A 16,559-nucleotide genomic window follows, 5' to 3' on the forward strand; every position below is an offset into this window, starting at 1 on the left:
TGTACCTAATTCAAACTCGCATTTTTCTCACTGAGGGACGACAAGATTATATTTGTTGATGCATGCGTGCTGGAGTACTGGCCTGCTCAATCAATCAGCACAGGAGCAGGTTGTATTTGTTGACGCGTGCATGATGAAATCTCAGACGATGTCAGTGGTTCAAATCAGCAAACAGTATTCAGTCCTGAATGATTGAGCGCCAACTGACAAGGGTTTTCGAAAAGGGTTTATATCTGACGCTGCTGCAACCGAGGCGGGACGTGCTCCTGTTCTGCGATAAATTCGTCCCAAGATAAAAGGAAACGATCATCGTTCCCAGCGGTAGCAGCAAAGCAAAGCAAGACTTCTGCGCATTATTTTGCTTGCTGTTGTCGGGAAACTGACCATTACGCGCTGTTAATACACGGCTCTGACCAGAGTATTTTTCTTGTCCGGGCGTTGCATAGTACTGTATGTACGTGCAGACATACAGTACGCACGTGTTCGTTGACCAATAGTAGAGTGCAGTTAATCATGCTTAGACATGGATGGAGATCCGTACGGTTCCGTGCAAGGATCGCAGGGAGAATAGTTTAGACTTTGCTAATTTTTTTTGAAACGGAGACTTTGCTAATTTGAAGTGCTCCTCTTCCTACGGCATTGAACAACGACGTGGTACTCCTTTTGGTGCCGTAGCTATTGTAGTATTCTACTACTAGCACTAGGGTACAGTACCGGCGATGCACGCGGCTGCATATTTGGATCATGGCTGTTTTGGCTGCTTCTTCAGACACATGATTGACGTAGCCCAGTAGAGTATTTTAAATCGAAAGTTTTCTAGTAGCTCACCAAAGTAATCGAACCTGGAAATCGTTCGTATTTTTTGGCTACAAGTCCATAATACACTGCATATATACGATGTGGACTGTATTCAAAATTAAAGAACAATCTAGTCATATAAACAGTTTATAAATTTTTAATTTTTTTTTGAAAAAGAGGATGGCGCCCGGCTTTAAATTAATGAAGGCCTTCCAACCAACAGTACAACACAACACATAAGTACAAATCACAAGAGCGAGCTCCGGCAAGATACAAGGGCGTCCAGAGGCAGCAACAAAGCTCAAAAAGTAAGAAAGCGAGACACTAGAGCCCTCGTACATGCTCGGAAGACCAATGCTGCGAATGGAGCCGGCTCGAGAAGGAGATCAGCTAATCGAGGGGGCTATCCCAAGGCCATCGCCTGGGCGCCTAGCAAACCAGCACCATCCTATTCCATCGCCAGATGGGGCCCCCAGCTCCTCGCTACGGCTCAAGAGGCGCCGCACCGTCAGACGATGGAGTGTCACCACCCTAGAACGGGATGAAGACTAGGGCCAAGACATCAAAGGGAGGTCTTCGAGCACAACCACCTCGCCGAACCTAGATTGACACAAGAGCACCACCGTCGAGACAAGGACCCAACACACGATGACAAGAAGCTGTCATTCACAAAACTCACCCCAGCAACCAGCAACCTAGGACCTTGCTCACGAGACGGAGCCACCAAGGAGGACACAACATAGCAGCGCCGCCACCGCCCGGTCTGGAACCAGCCAAACCAATGGTTTTCACCCAGAGCCCATGGTGAATGGGGTCACCCACGATGACACCTCCAAGGAGGAAACGGAACACAACAACGTCGCTATCACCGGCACAGACACAGTCGGGCAGAGCTTTCGCCCGGGACTCAATCCCCGCCAACCGGATCCAACAACAATGGGCGGCCAAGGAAAGTTGCAGACAATGCCCCAAGACAGGCCGAGTGGCAGCAAAGACCATACCTGGATGATGGGCGCCCCCCGGAATGAGCCACCTCGCCGCGCACACGGCGAGGCAACACACGAGCACCCGCGCAGCGACACCCGCCGAAATGGCGCCGACATGCCCACCGTCAGGAGCCGCCACTCCGACAACCAAGGGGATCCATCCTCACCCAATACATACATGGCGCTGGACCGCAAACACGCAGCAGGCCGCTCCTGCTGCCGCACCGACGCAGCTCCGCCACTCACTACACCCAAAGCCGACACATTTCACCAGCACGGAGACAAAACCCTAGATCTGGGTTACTGGTTGCCCGAAAAAGGAGCCACAACCAAGAGGAGGGACCAAGCCCACAGACTCCATCAAATACGAGGTTGCCCATCGGAGCTGGCGGATACGGCAACTGGCGTCGGCCAGGACCCCACCCAAGACCGCCCGCCATATGCTCGGATCCACGCCACCAGGCTCCAACGGCAGCAACCCGAGCCACCCTCACGCCCACGGAGGGTTGCGCTGCCACCAAGCAAGACCACGGTCATCCAGGACAAGGGAAGGCCGCGAGGGAGGGGGAAGGGCGAGCCACGAGACGCGAGGAAAGGGCGAAATTACGATGTGTGTCTATAAATAATTGACGTTTGATGTGTGGAACTCAACCTTTTGTTCTCACTTTACAGATTGATTAGCGTCGTCATGGCTAGTCCGCTACGTGTGTATTGTACATTATAAACGGTCCGGTCGTGGACAACATGACGGTTGCGAATCCTCAATTCGCCCGCATACATCCAGACCGCGTGGTTCGGACGTGTTAAGCCATTCAACATGAGTCTGTATCGGTTCGATCGGTCGTAGGGATGTATTTTTTCTCGCAAACCAGAGACAAATTAGGAAGGTCTTACGGGCATCTGGTTTGCTGCCACGCCCGCGTCTGACCGTGTTGACCCATCAAAAACTCTCCCCCTCGCCCGCATGCATTCCCGCCCGGCGTCAGCTGCCCGCATTCATACTATTGTAGAGTGGCTGCTCCACATTGACGCCGGCCCAGAGTGGACGCGGCTTGTCACTGGCGTCGGCATTGAAGAGGCTCGCCGGCTGAGAGCGTCGCCCGCTGCTCACCTAGCAGACCACGGCTCCTCGCCACATTCAAATGGCTTTTGACTGCCCTTCTACCTTCATTGAACCCGCGCGCGTGCCGAGAAACCTACTTCGACCACACGTCCGTCCGCAAGCCCTCCGACATTAAACACAACATTGTTGGCTCCTCGCGTCCGCTTGCTATTTATGAAGGAAATATGCCCTAGAGGCAATAATAAAGTTATTATTTATTTCCTTATTTCATGATAAATGTTTATTATTCATGCTAGAATTGTATTAACCGGAAACTTAGTACATGTGTGAATACATAGACAAAACATAAGTGTCCCTAGTATGCCTCTACTTGACTAGCTCGTTTATCAAAGATGGTTATGTTTCCCAACCATAGACATGTGTTGTCATTTGATGAGTGGGATCACATCATTAGGAGAATGATGTGATGGACAAGACCCATTCGTTAACTTAGCATTATGATCGTTACAGTTTCATTGCTACTGCTTTCTTCATGACTTATACATGTTCCTCACACTATGAGATTATGCAACTCCCGAATACCGGAGGAACACTTTATGTGCTATCAAACGTCACAACGTAAATGGGTGATTATAAACATGCTTTACAGGTGTCTTCGAAGGTATTTGTTGGGTTGGCATAGATCGAGATTAGGATTTGTCACTCCGTGTTTCGGAGAGGTATCTTTGGGCCCTCTCGGTAATGCTCATCACTATAAGCCTTGCAAGCAATGTGACTAATGAGTTAGTTGCGGGGTGAAGTATTACGGAACGAGTAAAGAGACTTGCCAGTAATGAGATTGAACTAGGTATGATGATACCGACGATCGAATCTCGGGCAAGTAACATACCGATGACAAAGGGAACAACGTATGTTGTTATGCGGTTTGACCGATATAGATCTTTGTAGAATATGTAGGAGCCAATATGAGCATCCAGGTTCCGCTATTGGTTATTGAACGGAGATGTGTCTCGGTCATGTCTACATAGTTCTCGAACTCGTAGGGTCTGCACGCTTAACGTTCGATGACGATTTGTATTATGAGTTATGTGATTTGATGAACCGAAGTTTGTTCGGAGTCCCGGATGAGATCACGGACATGACAAGGAGTCTCGAAATGGTCGAGACATAAATATTGATATATTGGAAGGCTATATCCGGACACCGGAATGGTTCCGGAGAAGTTCGGGTATTTTTCGGAGTACCGGGAGGTTACCAGAACCCCCCGGGAGAAGTTATGGGCCTTATGGGCCATAAGAGGGAAGCACACCAGCCCACAAGGGGCTGGTGCGCCCCCCCCCCCTTGGGCAGGAGGCTGATTAGGACTAGGAGAAGGGGGCCACCGCCCCCCCTTTCCTTCTCCTTCTCCCTTCTCCCATTCCTACTCCATGTGGGAGGTGGAATCCTACTAGGACTAGGGAGTCCTAGTAGGACTCCACACCTTGGTGCGCCCCCCTAGGACTGTCTGCCTCTCCCTCTCCCTCCTTTATATATGGGGGTAGGGGGCACCCTAGGACACACAAGTTGATCTTTTAGCCGTGTGCGGTGCCCCCTCCACAGTTACACACCTAGGTCATATCGTCGTAGTGCTTCGGCGAAGCCCTGCGCCGGTAACTTCATCATCACCGTCGCCACGCCGTCGTGCTGACGGAACTCACCCTCGTCCTCAATTGGATCAAGAGCACGAGGGACGTCATCGAGCTGAACGTGTGCTGAACGCGGAGGTGCCGTACGTTCGGTACTTGGATCGGTTGGATCGCGAAGAAGTTCGACTACATCAACCGCGTTACCAAACGATTCCGCTTTCGGTCTACGAGGGTACGTGGACACACTCTCCCCTCTCGTTTCTATGCATCTCCTAAATAGATCTTGCGTGATCATAGGATTTTTTTTTTGAAATTACTGCGTTCCCCAACAGTGGCATCCGAGCCAGGTTTATGCGTAGATGTTATATGCACGAGTAGAACACAATGAGTTGTGGGCGATAATAGTCATACTGCTTACCAGCAACGGCTTACTTTGATTCGGCGGTATTGTTGGATGAAGCGGCCCGGACCGACATTACATGACCACGTTCATGAGACTGGTTCTACCGACGTGCTCCGCACACAGGTGGCTAGCGGGTATCTGTTTCTCCAACTTTAGTTGAATCGAGTTTGACTACGCCCAGTCCTTGTTGAAGGTTAAAACAACACACTTGATGAAAAATCGTTGTGGTTTTGATGCGTAGGTAAGAACGGTTCTTGCTAGAAGCCCGTAGCAACCATGTAAAACTTGCAACAACAAAGTAGAGGACGTCTAACTTGTTTTTGCAGGGCTTGTTGTGATGTGATATGGTCAAGACGTGGTGATATATAAATTGTTGTATGAGATGATCATGTTTCGTAAAAGTTATCGGCAACTGGCAGGAGCCTTATGGTTGTCGGTTTATTGTATGAAATGCAATCGCCATGTAATTGCTTTACTTTATCACTAAGCGGTGGCGATATTCGTAGAAGCAATAGTTGGCGAGACGACAATGATGCTACGATGGAGATCAAGGTGTCAAAGCCGGTGACAATGGTGATCATGACGGTGCTTTGGAGATGGAGATCAAAAGCACAAGATGATGATGGCCATATCATATCACTTATTTTGATTGCATGTGATGTTTATCTTTTATGCATCTTATTTTGCTTAGTACGGCGGTAGCATTATAAGATGATCTCTCACTAAATTTCAAGGTATAAGTGTTCTCCCTGAGTATGCACTGTTGCTACAGTTCGTCGTGCCGAGACACCACGTGATGATCGGGTGTGATAAGCTCTACGTTCGCAACGGGTGCAAGCCAGTTTTGCACACGCAGAATACTCGGGTTAAACTTGACGAGCCTAGCATATGCAAATATGGCCTCGGAATATTTAGACCGAAAGGTCGAGCGTGAATCATATAGTAGATATGATCAACATAGTGATGTTCACCATTGAAAACTACTCCATCTCATGTGATGATTGGACATGGTTTAGTTGATGTGGATCACGTGATTATTTAGATGACTAGAGGGATGTCTATCTAAGTGGGAGTTCTTAAGTAATATGATTAATTGAACTTTAATTTATCATGAACTTAGTCCTGATAGTATTTTCATATCTATGTTGTAGATCAATAGCTCGTGTATAGCTCCCCTGTTTTATTTTTTGATATGTTCCTAGAGAAAACTAAGTTGAAAGATGATGCAGACTAGGTCCATGATCTGAGGATTATCCTCATTGCTGCACAGAAGTATTATATCCTTGATGCACCACTAGGTGAAGAACCTATTGAGGGAGTCCTGGATTAAGGGGCCTCAGGCGTCCGGGCTATGTGACGTGGGCCGGACTAATGGGCCATGAAGATACAAAACTTCTCCCCGTGTCCGGATGGGACTCTCCTTGGCGTGGAAGGCAAGCTTGGCATTCGGATATGACGATTCCTTCCTCTATAAACTGACTATGTATAACCCTAGGCCCCTCCGGTGTCTATATAAACCGGAGGGATTAGACCGTAGGGGTGATCATAATCATACATGCTAGACATCTAGGGTTTAGCCATTACGATCTCGAGGTAGATCAACTCTTGTAACCCCATATTATCCAAGATAATCAAGCAGGAAGTAGGGTATTACCTTCATCAAGAGGGCCCGAACCTGGGTAAACATTGTGTCCCTGTCTCCTGTTACCTTCGATCCTCAAACGCATAGTTCGGGACCCCCTACCCGAGATCTGCCGGTTTTGACACCGACATTGGTGCTTTCGTTGAGAGTTCTGCTGTGTCGTCGTTAGAAGGTTCGATGGCTCCATCAGTCATCCAGAACAATGCTGCCCCGAGGGAGGTTTTTCTCCCTGGCCAGATCTTTGTGTTCGGCGGCTTCGCAATGCGGGCCAACTCGCTTGGCCATCTAGAGCAGATCGACAGCTACGCCCCAGGTCACCGGATTAGTTTTGGAAATCTGGATTACATCCCTGATATCCGAGGAGATTTGGTCTTCCAAGGGTTCGCGACCCCGACCTTCGCTCTGGCCTTAGATCCGGAGCACATCACCAGGTCCGAAGACGGGATTCTCGAGCCCGCCGGACTGTCTGTGGCTATTGAGCCTAGTAACGGAGTGTCGGAGGAAGTAGTTTCACCGGCAATCGTCTTAAAGCCGGACTCTTCCCCGAGCACTGGCTCCGAACCCTCGGAGTCAGTACCGTGTGAGCCCGGCCAGGAAGTTTCCTTCCCGCCGTACTCCACGGACTCTCTTCTCCCTGGCCAAACCTCGCCTTTAAGCGAGGCTCTGGACTTAATGCGATCCCTCATCATTACAGTGGGGCAATGTCCGAACTACGCCCAGCCCGGACTAGGGGCTGAGAGCGGGGAATTTTACATCCCACCCACCACCCACTTCATAGCCACTGTCAAGGACCTAACCGACATGCTTGACCGTAACTCCGAAGACATCTATGGTATGGACATCGATGCCGGAGACGAACATAGCCAAAACCCGCCACGTACCAGATGCTGGGCGGCCACCTCCACATATGACATATACATGGTGGACACGCCAAGAGAGGATGGTGACGAAGGCAGTAAAGATCCAAGCAAGGACAATAACACTGATAAACCACCAAAGCAGCGACATCAGCGGCGCCATTCAAAATCATGCCGTAACAAAGAAAACAATACCGGCAATGGAGACGATAACACTCCGGAGAATGTCGAAGACCCAGACGCCCCGTCGAACCAACATCCGAACAGGACGATAGGAAGGAGGGGCAGGGTAACCATGACGAGCCAGTCGGGAATGAAGACTCGGAGGACAGCAATTATATGCCACCCTACGAAGATGAAATAAGCCTCGGCGACGAAGACTTCGTCGTGGCAGAGGAACCCCTCAAGCAAGAACGCTTAAAGCGACAGCTCATCGCAACCACGAGGAGCCTGAAAAGGAAGCAGCAACAGCATCAGGCCGAACAGGATACGCTCAACGACAGATGGACTAATGTCTTGGCAGCCGAGGAATACGGCCTCACACGACCAACCAAAAGCTACACAAAGCGCAAGTTGTTACCCTAATTCGACGCCGAGGCACGGGAGCCCATAACATCAGCGCGTAACGCAGCTGATAAACCACACCGGCCACCGCATGGCCGAGGCAGGACGGCTACCCAAGCCGAACACCAGCTTAAATTACCCCGCCATAAAGGCAGGGAGACAGTGGCCCAGGGCTACACCTACGACCTATGGCAGGACCTGGACACTAGGGCAGGCCTAGCCAGACCAATCTATGGGTCAAGGGGACGTGCCCCAACACGAGAGGATGGCTATCAGGCCCGGCGTGATCAACACGACCTCACTCGGGGTGAAAACCGCACAGGGACGTCCGCCGAACTCCGTCGCGACGTCGCCCGTTATAGAGGCGCCGCACACCCCCTATGCTTCACCAAGGAAGTAATGGAGTATGAATTCCCATAAGGGTTTCAACCTATGAATATCGAATCATACGATGGAACAACCGACCCCGTAGTATGGATCGAGGATTTTCTTCTCCATATCCACATGGCCCGCGGCGATGATCTCCATGCTATCAAATACCTCCCATTAAAATTAAAGGGACCAGCCCGACACTGGCTAAACAGCCTTCCGAAAAACTCCATTGGCAACTGGGAAGACTTGGAAGACGCCTTTCGCGACAACTTCCAAGGTACATATGTCCGGCCTCCGGACGCCGATGACCTCAGTCACATCATCCAGCAGCCTGGAGAGTCAGCCAGGAAACTCTGGACCAGGTTCCTAATTAAAAAGAACCAAATTGTCGACTGTCCGGACGCCGAAGCCCTCGCGGCCTTTAAACATAGCGTCCGAGATGAGTGGTTGGCCCGTCACCTCGGCCAAGAAAAGCCGAAGTCCATGGCAGCTCTTACCACACTGATGACCCGCTTTTGCGCGGGAGAAGATAGCTGGCTGGCTCGATGAAGCAATAGCACCAGCGATCCTGGCACTTCCGAAACCAGGGACGACAATGGTAAGCCACGACGCAATAAAAACAAGCGTCGAAACAATAATGTAGGAACCCAAGACACGGCAGGCAACGCCGGATTCAGTGGCTCCAAATACGGTCAACGGAAGAAGCCATTCAAGGTAAACAAAGATGGTCCATCCAGTTTAGATAGGATACCGGATCGACCCTTTCAAATTCACGGCAGCCCTGACAAACCCGCCAATCACACCAACAGAAATTGTTGGGTTTTCAAACAAGCCGGCAAGCTCAATGTCGAACACAAAGGGAAGGAGCCGCCTAGTGACAGCGAAGACGAGGAGACTCGCCAGCCAAACACTGGGGCAGCCAAACACCGGGGGACAGAAGCAATTTCCCCCCGAAGTAAAGACAGTCAACATGATATATGTGAGGCATATCCCTACAAAGGAATGCAAGCGCGCTCCACGAGACGTCTATGCCATAAAGCGAGTCGCCCCAAAATTTAACCCATGGGCGGCCTGCTCGATCACTTTCGATCGCTGCTCTAGTCCTCGACTCAATTATTGGTGGATTCCATCTCACACGAGTCCTTATGGACGGCGGCAGTAGCCTTAATTTAATCTATCAAGACACTGTCCGCAAGATGGGAACTGATCCCTCAAGGATCAAGCCCACCACAACTACCTTCAAGGGAGTAATACCCGGTGTAGAAGCTCATTGCATGGGCTCACTCGCATTGGAAGACGTCTTCGGATCGCCAGACAACTTTCGACGCGAAGACTTGATCTTCGATACTGTCCCATTCCACAGTGGCTACCATGCATTACTCGGGCAGACCGCTTTTGCTCGCTTCAATGTAGTCCCACACTACACCTATCTAAAGCTTAAGATGCCCGGTCCACGCGGTGTCATCACAATCAACGGAAACACGGAATGCTCCCTCCGTACCGAGGGGCATACCATGGCTATTCGCAGCCAAAGTACAAAGCAGCCCCATCAAGCCGCATACCTTATCGGCCATTAAACCGTCGGCCTCTACCACACGGGAACGGTCAATTTCAGAGTTGGATTAGCAGTTCCGCCGCCGTCGTTCGCCACATACACCCACGAAGTTTGTCTCGTGCATGCATAATTATGCACTTAAAATACCCTGGTCATCGGCGGAGGCACAATACGGACGGGCCTACAATACGGTTCGTCCTCCTACAACTTTCTTCCCTCTTTTCTAACTATTTCTTATGTTTTGCCATAGGTGAACCAAAACCTGTTCATCCTACGGACCTGCAAGGACTCCTTCGGAGCCCGATTTCGTCCAAATAACCAAAGATTGCTCCTTTTAAGGAATGCTCTTCGCTAAGGCAAAGGCAACGCATACGTGCGACAGGAGGTCCAAAAGATTTTTTGTAGACCAAACACTCTATTTAAAACCTGTATAGAGCCTTTTTCCTCAGCCTTCGACCCCTGGCATGTAAAATGACCTGGGTAGTGGTGTTATAATTTGTAAGATTGCGCTCGACGTATCAATCAGATTCCAGTGAACATAATCCGTCTTCAGTACTTACTTTTCCTCATGGAACTGTATTTTGCTTCTTCGGTTATTTCACACACACACCTCGGCACTAATTGCCAGGGGCTCGATACGGCAACATATTGGTTGCCCAAAAGTCCGAACAGCTCTACAGCATACTTCGGCGTCACGAGTTTGGCATGATATGCATCAGCTCCGAATCATGTATTTGGTCAATAGTTGGGTTGCCCGACTCCTGCGCTTACTACCTTACGTTCCGTCTTATCGGCTAGGGTAGTAAAGGGAGAACTACTGCGATTGTGTTTCCGGTTCACCTGGTTAAACACCTCAGTAGAGAAAGCCAAAAACTGACTGTCATGATGCGGCAAGAGCTGGTCAACCACTCGGCGACTTATTAGAATCTTTTGCGATCTCTTCCGTATAACACGAAGGACCGTTTTCCGGTCACCTATGTAACGCAACCGTATTCGGATAACCGCGTACATACCAGGGGCTACATCGTAGACCCACCGTCAAACTCCTATGGCTAAGTGAAAGTGTTAAAGCCCTATAGTCTGATTGCCTAGTTCGCCGCACTAACACCTCCTTAATGGACCAAGACGTTGGGTCAAGTGTGGTCAGGTGCTATTCCGAACACCCCCGTATTATATGCGAGGGGGCTGAAGCCGACAACTGGCAAACTTTCAGATTATAAAATAAACGGCCGCACAGGAGGAAATAACTTTCAGGCAAATGCATAAATATAGCACAACCTTAATGTATCATACTATTGTTCTCAGAATTCCGGTACATTCACTCGAACATAATATCCTTCGAGCACTGACCCTCTATCAAGCGGGCGCCCTCTAGGACATCCTCGAAATAATGCTCCGGCGTGCGATGGTCCTTGCCTCCGGGCAGGCCCTTAGATGCAACATCGGTGGCCTTCATCTTTGCCCAGTACATCTTGACACGGGTGAAGGCCATCCGTGCACCTTCTATGCACGCCGACTGCTTAACGGCGTCGATACGCGGCACTACATCGACAAGTCACTGCACCAAGCCAAAGTAGCTATTCGGAATTGGTTCAGCCGACCATAGCCGAACCATGACGTCCTTCATGGCAGCTCCAGACATCTTGTGGAGCTCGGCCCACTGGGCCATCTGTTCGTTCAGCAACGACGGATGCCTTGGCACATTGAATTGTGACCAGAAAAGCTTCTCCGCAACGCATCCTTCCCGCGTTTGGAAAAACTGCGCCGCGTCGGAGACACTCTTCGGCAGGTCCAAGAATGCATTTGGAGAACTCCACAATTGATTAAGCTGACCATACTTCGGGTCGCCGAATTTAGTCTGTAATAGAAAGAGCTTACCAGCCGCTATCTCCCTAGCTTGCCGGATCTCCTCCCGAGCCGCTCTAGACTCGGACTGTGCTTCTCGCGCCTCTTGTAAGGCCTTGTCGAGTTCGGCTGCCTTGGCTTCGTTATCCTCCTCGAGTGATTTGCACTTGCCAGTGGCATCCTTTAGCTCTCGCGCCATGGTAGATATTCTCTCCTCGCACTGGCGCCGAGTGGCCTGTTCGGCCTTTAAATCGGCAGCCGCCTTCTTGGCAGCCGCATTGCTCACTCTGGCCTGCTCCTTGGCCCGGGCAAGCTCAGCCCGAAGAGTCTCAACCGCGGCAGCACCGTCTGCAGTTATGCATGTCACAGTGTATAATTTTCAGCTTCGTGCTCATACTATTATACATGCATAAGCGGACTGCCCCAAAACATACCTTGCGCCTCGTCGAGCCGCCTGTTAATAAGAGTAATGTCCTCATCCGCTAACTCAAGTTTCTGCTTTAGATCTGCAACTTCCGCGGCTTGGGCAGTCGCCATTGACATAACAGCCTGTTTTCAAATTAATTATGTTACTTCCTGAGCATATCTTTTTGATCCTCTGATCGCCTCCCTATGGAAGCCGACCAGAGTCTCAGGGGCTACTATCTATACACAGGCGCATTTTGCACATAAAGAGCGGTTAAGATATTACATTGCATACCTCTCAACTACCGTACCCATTAAGGTACGATGTTCCTCCGAGATGGACGCACTTTGCAACATGCCCATCAGAATATCCGGCACCTCCGGATTCCCGGAGACCGCTGCGGGAGTACGGACTCCCTCCAAAGGGGTATGCTTACTCGACCCTAGAGTCATCTTCGGCTGTAAACCGGATAGTTCGGGGCCCTCACTGTTGGTCCCCTTGGGGGCTGCGCCCCGTGGAGCCTTGATGACCGAAGTATCGCCTTCGGGCGCTGTCTTCTTTGTCCCCCGCGCCACTTGATGGTCAGGGGAGATCCTCCGGGACGACACCTCGAAGTCGTCCGCCCTAAGGGGCGAGCAAGCCTGCGGAGGCATCTCGCTTTCCGTCATCTCCGGAGGCAAATCCCCCGATGAGAAGGACTGCCGAGGAAGACAGCGGGCCGGACTGCAAACATATAATTTAAATGTTACCCTTGTAACTCGAAAAGAATGAGATATGTCTGGAGCACCCTTGATCACTTATGATTCGGCGGAAGGCTTGTCCTTACGGAGGTACTGTGCGACAACATCAGCTTCCGAACCCGAACCATCTGATAGGGATATTTTCCCTGTCTTGGGTGTCTCCATCTCCAAGTCTTCGGAGGTAGTCCTTTTCTTCCCGTTGGGAGAAGGGATATCACCTTCCTCTTCCCCTTCTTCTTCATCTTCAGAAGAGGGAGCTTCAGTCTCCCCGGACGTAGCGTCCAGTATACCTTTAGGGTAGAGGCTACCTTCAGCCTTTTTGCCTTTCTTCTTGTCCTCCTTCGCCGGTACTTGATACGGTGCCGGGGCCAGCATCCTCATCAACACAGGATCTGCTGAGTCTTCGGGAAGTGGAGTTGAACACCTAATTCGCTACGCCTTCTTCATGCATCCCTGGCCGAAGATAGGTTTCTCAATACATCGCTATGAGATAATTAACCAAGTTGCGTCGAGTGCTTACCGAGGTATCCGGATGGTTGCAGTCGAGGCCGATGTGCTCGGTTGTGTCCGGCCATTGCTTTCGGGTCCCGAAGAATAGTTTCCACATCCCTCTATGCGTTGTGCCAAAGAAGTGATGAAGGGTCTGTGGTCCTTCCGGATTGAACTCCCACATGCGGAGAGGCCGTCGCTGGCACGGTAGGATCCCGCGGACTAGCATCACCTGGATCACGTTGATGAGGCTGGTGTCCTTTTCAAGGATGCTCTGGATACGACTTCGCAGCGTCTGCACTTCATCGGTTGATCCCCAGTCTAGCCCTTTATTGATCCACGATGCAAGCTGTAATGGAGGGCCAGATCGGAACGCGGGCGTGGCTGCCCATTTGGTACCGCGGGGTTCGGTGATATAAAACCACTCCCGCTGCCATAAGTTGGAGGTCTCTGTGAAGGTGCCTTTTAGGCAAATAGTATGGGCGAGCTTGCTCACTATAGCACCGCCGCACTCCGCTTGCTCCCCGTCGACTACCTTCAGCTTCACATTGAAAGTCTTGAGCCATAGGCCGAAGTGTGGGGGAATGCGGAGAAAAGCCTCACACATGACGATAAACGCCGAGATGTGAAGAAAGGAGTCCAGAGCTAAATCATGGAAATCTAGCCCGTAATAGAACATGAGGCCACGAACGAAGGGGTGGAGAGCGAACCCTAGCCCGCAGAGGAAATGAGAGATGAATACAACCCTCTCGCCGGATTTTGGTGTAGGCATAACCTGCCCTTTAGCAGATAGCCTGTGGGGGATTTCCGCAGTCAGGTACCTCGCCTCCCGGAGCTTTGCGATATCCTCCTCTGTGACCGAGGAGGCCGCCCACCTGCCTTGGGGGCTGGATCCGGACATGACTAGAGGGCTTGGTGGCAATGAAATCAAGACCTGGGCGCTGGAGCTAGAGGTTGGAAAGGCTGAGGAAGAGGAAGGCGTGGAGGAGAAAGACGGGTCCGTACCCCTTTATAAAAGCGATGAATATCGAAACGCCTCCTCACGGGCCTTAAAACTCGCCTATTCCCAAGGGATCGTGCAAACGACACGGTTGGATTACCCACACCCGTATTAATAAGAATCCCGTGATAAGGGGGCACGATCTCTGCTTTGACAAGACGTGCCAATAAAGACCGCGTCTCGTAACGTGGAGCGAGAGGCCGAAAGACGGTTCGAAATAATAACCAGGCAGGGACGTAACGTCTCGCCACGGAGGTTGTCAGTAGATAGGACTTGTTAAATATTATACCCTGTTGTGGTTGCAGAGCCGGACACGTTTTCTGTGTTCGAGGACTACTTTGAAGTATTCCGATGAGGAACCCGCCTTGCAATGCCGAAGACAATCTGCGCGCCGGACACATCGTCATTGAAGCCTGGTTTAGGGGCTACTGAGGGAGTCCTAGATTAAGGGGTCCTCGGGCGTACGGGCTATGTAACGTGGGCCGGACTAATGGGCCATGAAGATACAAGACAGAAGACTTCTCCCTGTGTCCGGATGGGACTCTCCTTGGCGTTCGGATATGACGATTCCTTCCTCTGTAAACCGACTCTGTACAACCCTAGGCCCCTCAGGTGTCTATATAAACCAGAGGGATTAGACCGTAGGGGTGATCATAATCATACAGGCTAGACATCTAGGGTTTAGCCATTACGATCTCGAGGTAGATCAACTCTTGTAACCCCATATTCATCCAAGATAATCAAGCAGGAAGTAGGGTATTACCTCCATCAAGAGGGCCCGTGCCTGGGTAAACATTGTGTCCCTGTCTCGTGTTACCTTCGATCCTCAGACGCATAGTTCGGGACCCCCTACCCGAGATCTGCCGGTTTGACACCGACACCTGTTGCAGGAGCAGATGCAGACGTTATAGATGTTTTGCAAGATCGTATGATGATTACTTGATAGTTTAGTGCACCATACTTTACGGCTTAGAACCGGGACTTCAAAAATGTTTTGAACGCCATGGAGTATATGAGATGTTCCAAGAACTGAAATTGGTATTTCAGACTCATGCCCGAGTCGAGAGGTATGAGATCTCTGACAAGTATTTTGCCTACAAGATGGAGGAGAACAGCTCAACCAGTGAGCATGTGCTCAGAATGTCTGAGTACTACAATCGCTTGAATCAAGTGGGAGTTAATCTTCCAGATAAGATAGTGATTGATAGAGTTCTCTAGTCACTATCACCAAGTTACTGGAACTTCGTGATGAACTATAATATGCAAGGGATGACGAAAATGATTCCCCGAGCTCTTCGCGATGCTGAAATCGGTGAAGGTAGAAATCAAGAAAAGCATCAAGTGTTGATGGTTGACAAGACCACTAGTTTCAAGTAAAAGGGCAAGGGAAAGAAAGGGAACTTCAAGAAGAATGGCAAGCAAGTTGCCACTCCCATGAAGAAGCCCAAAGCTAGACCCAAGCCTGAAACTGAGTGCTTCTACTATAGAGGAAATGGTCACTGGAAGTGGAACTGCCCTAGATACTTGGCGGATAAGAAGGATGGCAAAGTGAACAAAGGTATATTTGATATACATGCTATTGATGTGTACTTTACTAGTGTTTATAGCAACCCCTGGATATTTGATACTAGTTCAGTTGCTAAGAGTAGTAACTAGAAACGGGAGTTGCAAAATAAACATAGACTAGTTAAGGGCGAGGTGATGATGTGTGTTGGAAATGATTCCAAAGGTTGATAAGATCACCATCGCACACTCCCTTTACCTTCGGGATTAGTGTTAAACCTAAAATAAATGTTATTTGGTGTTTGCGTTGAGCATAATATGATTGGATCATGTTTATTGTAATACGGTTATTCATTTAAGTCAAAAAATAATTGTTATTCTGTTTACATGAATAAAACCTTCTGTGGTCGTACACCCAAGGTGAATGGTTTATTGAATCTCGATCGTAGTGATACACATATTCATGATATTGATGCCAAAAGATGCAAAGTTGATAATGATAGTGCAACATACTAGTGGCACTGCCGTTTAGGTCATATTGGTGTAAAGCGCATGAAGAAACTCCATGCGGATGGACTTTTGGAATCACTTGCTTATGAATCATTTGATGCTTGCAAACCATGCCTCGTGGGCAAGATGACTAAGACTCCGTTCTCCGGAACAATGGAGCGAGCCACTGACTTCTTGGAAATAATACATACCGATGTATGC

The sequence above is a fragment of the Aegilops tauschii genome, chromosome 2 (assembly GCF_002575655.3).
Source record: "Aegilops tauschii subsp. strangulata cultivar AL8/78 chromosome 2, Aet v6.0, whole genome shotgun sequence".
In the NCBI taxonomy this organism is placed as follows: Eukaryota; Viridiplantae; Streptophyta; class Magnoliopsida; order Poales; family Poaceae; genus Aegilops; species Aegilops tauschii.